The 3682-nt window shown below is 42.2% G+C and overlaps 1 pseudogene across 1 annotated transcript; it reads right to left on the reverse strand.

Annotated features, from left to right (window-relative positions):
* Nucleotides 1–964: 964 nt before the first annotated feature.
* Nucleotides 965–2148, reverse strand: LOC308521615 (dnaJ homolog subfamily A member 1-like; annotated as a pseudogene). The gene has a single exon. The product of its transcript is annotated as a dnaJ homolog subfamily A member 1-like (transcript).
* Nucleotides 2149–3682: the final 1534 nt, after the last annotated feature.

The following is a 3682-nucleotide window of genomic DNA, read 5'->3' on the forward strand; positions in this document are numbered from 1 at the left end:
ATCCCTGAACCAACCACGGTAGTCAGAGGGTGAAACCTATACCTTACCCCCTAGAGTGATCGCACTCCTCCTGTCTTTCGCCAAAAGTGCCGGGAGCACTATCAAAGCTTCGAAATGGAGTCCAGTTCTAAGTCTGCTTTTATTAGTGATGATGATATTGCTAAATATGTCAATGTAGTAAAGGTTTCCTTAAGTTTTTGAATATGTAACTTCATTTACTTGCGATTCATAATTTTTTTTCCTAAACTGCTGTAAAATCAGCAAAAATGCCTTGGCAATTTTAGCATAGTTCCTAGGATATTGGTTGGCACTCAAAGGGTTAACCAAGCTGAATCATGTGCATCATCCAGGCCTAGGCCCATTCAAACACTTGGACAGAGAGTGGGAGGGGGTAGTTCCCAATGAAAAATTAAACGGATTACCAGAATATGTTGGTATATTACAGACAGATACACAAAATAAATATCTACTACACTCCTTAGAAAGTTTGGAAAAACAAACCACATTTGACTCAGCCTTCTTAACTACTGCGCTTAAATAAACCAAATGATTCAGTCATTGAATCAGGTCAGTGAAAAACATTTAAAAACTTGTACTGTGTTGAAATATAGAGACCCTAAGTATTTCTCATTTTAAACAGTATATTGTCATCATATGTCCCAATGCAGTAGCTTGCTATAGTCATCATAATGATAAGAAGGTTGGCACCAATGAAAAAGAAGGGTTAATAATTCCAATCAAAATTAAAGAAACATTTATTTCATCTATCTTACAAAAGTCCACTAAAATGACAGTTTTTTAATTTGAGTTTATTCTTCATTTTAATTTTTAAAACACTACTATACTTGAATATTGAAACAAAAAAATATAGCAAGTAGTGAGCATATTATGATTACAGTCCTTCGCTCATTCATTACTGTATATACAGTATGATGCCAGCAGTGAGTGTTATTCACTGGCCCCATTAAGAGGTCTGACACTGAACACCACCCCTAGGATGATGTTCACCATCCTCATATGCTTCTCCATTGTAATGGCGCCATCTTTCTTGATTTGGATCAAAGTCCACCAGTTCCACCTGGTCCATTTCATCAGTCTCTTCTACTTCCTTCCTTTCAGGTAGGAGTTTTTCCAGCAAAGAGAGTTTATCAGGAGAAAGAAAGCCATTCTCAGGAAAGTTTACCTTAAATTCGATGATTAGGCGACCCTTTTCATATGGTCTACGATAAATTGGCATGCCTTCATTTAATACACACTTGATATCTCCATGCTTGACAATCTGACCTGGATGAGAGGTGATGAATATGTTTTGATTGTCAAGAGTAGCTATTGGCTTTTGGAAACCACACAATGCTTCAACCAGCTGTATGTCCATACACATGAAAAGGTCTTCTCCTTGTCAAGTGAAAACAGCATGTTCCTTCTGATCTAAAACAATGATAATATCTCCTGGCTCCAGTCCTGGTTCTTGGTCTCCTTCACCATGGAATGTTATCTTCTGGCCATCTTTCATGCCTTTAGCAATATGAACTTCTAGAATCTTCTCTCAAACTACCTTCCTCCTGTTGCAGCTTTTACATCTATCTTTAGGAATGGTCCCCATGGCCCTGGCACTCCATGCACACAGACTGAATTTGCTGAACCATTCCAAGTCTTATCTGATGAATTCTTGTTTGCATTCCAGAACCTAGGCAACTGGGACAGTACTCTACTGCTCCTTTCTGACCACCTCGGCCTTCACATTTGTCACAAATCACATTCTTTTGCAGAGCTAGTTTTTTGCTGCACCATTATATAAGTCTTTTAAGGTTATGGAGAGCTGATGCACAATGTTTTTACCTCTCCTTTCTCTCTGCATCCTTCCTTTTCCTCCAAAAAACATATCAAAGATGCCCATGGGGGAACCAAAACCACCACCCGCTCCACCTTCCTTAATTGCTTGTTCTCATCCTTTGTCATATAATTCCCTTTGCATTGCATCAGAGAGCACTTTGTAAGCTTGAGAAATATGTTTAAACTCTTCTTCATTTGGATTCTTATCAGGGTGGTACTTCCCAAGGCCAGCTTCCTACAAGCCTTTTTCAGTTCTTCCTGGGTGGCATTGGGTTTGACCCCCAAAACATCATAGTAAGTGGTTTCTTTCACCATTTTTGACAGCCGGTGAGCAGGCCGAAGCAGGTGTGGAGGAGCAGGAGAGAGCACGTTGTTGCGTGCAGCTCAGGTAGCCGCTGCTCCTCCACCTATCACGGAGTGTTCTGGAAAGTTCCCAAAATGGCAGTTTGTTTGTTTTTAAATTAAGCATAAACCTGGCAATGCAAAAAGAATTATAGAAGAGATGACAGCAAAAAAGATTTTGAAAGCTGGAAAGCAGATGAACAAGACTTGTGAAAGGAAAAAGGGGATGTTGAACCCAGAAGCAAGTACTAGTAAAAAGCCGAACTGATGAGAAGTTTAAGGGCATGGAGCAGAGTTCAGGTGGGGGTGAAAGCAGAACAGTCAGATAAAAATTAGGCAGAGAAGTAGATAGATGTCCAGACCTGCCAGCCAAACCACAGTAGCCCAGGGACTGACCTTAAAGTACTCAGGTAGAAGACTGGAGGTGTAGTCTCTGGAGAGACTCTAACTGTGGGGACACCAGGCATGGTGAGTGTAGAGATACAGTTCTGAAATCATGTGGGCTTCAGTAGAGGTCTATACTGAAAGGTCAGTCCTTAGCCCCTACCCTTAAAGAATCCTAAATTTGATTTTTTTTTTCACTGAGATATAGCTGACATGTAATACTGTTTAAGTTTAGGTGTACAACATGTTGATTTGATACATTTTCCAGGGTGGAGCAAAAGTAGGTTTACAGTTGTGAATATGTAAAACAGTTTATTCTTACATTATTATTTATTATTATATTATTTTTCATATGAACAACTGTAAATCTACTTTTGCTCCACCCTGTATATTATAACATGATTACCATAATAAATTTGAGCCTGAATCGCCAAGTTATTATGAAGATACTAGAGGCCCAGTGCATGAAAATTCATGCACTGGAGGGGGGGGGGTCCCTCAGCCCAGCCTGCCCCCTCTCACAGTCCAGGAGCCCTCAGGGGCGGGAGGTGACCCGATGATCAGGAGAAGGTAATGACCCATCACACCTCTGCTGCTGCCACTGCCAACAGCGCAGGCCTCGGCCAGCCCTGGTTACCTGAGCCTTGGGCAGCCCTGCTACCATCCAAGGCTTGACTGCACCTTGGGCCATCCCTGGGCAGCTGTGGGGCTGAGGGGACTGGGGGACACCGGAGGCAGGCGTGAGGAGTGGCCGGGCCGACCTGGGGGCTGGCCTGGTCTTGCCGTGCGCCTGCCACTCCAGCAGGCTGAGGGGACTGAGCGCCACCATCTTGTGGCTGTGGGCACTGCCATCTTTGAGGGCATGGCAGTCAATTAGCATATTCCCTCCTAATTGGATGTGGGCACCACCATCTTTGCAATGGCGTGAGGGTCAGTTAGCATACTCCCTCTTTATTAGATAGGATAGATGTCAAGGTAGAAGAGTAGGACACATTTCATTAATAATTTGTTATCTTTATTTATAATTTTTATAGAGACGTAGTATGTGGGCTTCCATTTATACCCTTCCTGAGGTCTTGAAAACAGAGTTCTAAACAAACAGGAAAAAGGAACCTTGAGGAAC

Source organism: Myotis nattereri (assembly GCF_964212035.1).
Source record: "Myotis nattereri genome assembly, chromosome: 6".
NCBI lineage: Eukaryota > Metazoa > Chordata > Mammalia > Chiroptera > Vespertilionidae > Myotis > Myotis nattereri.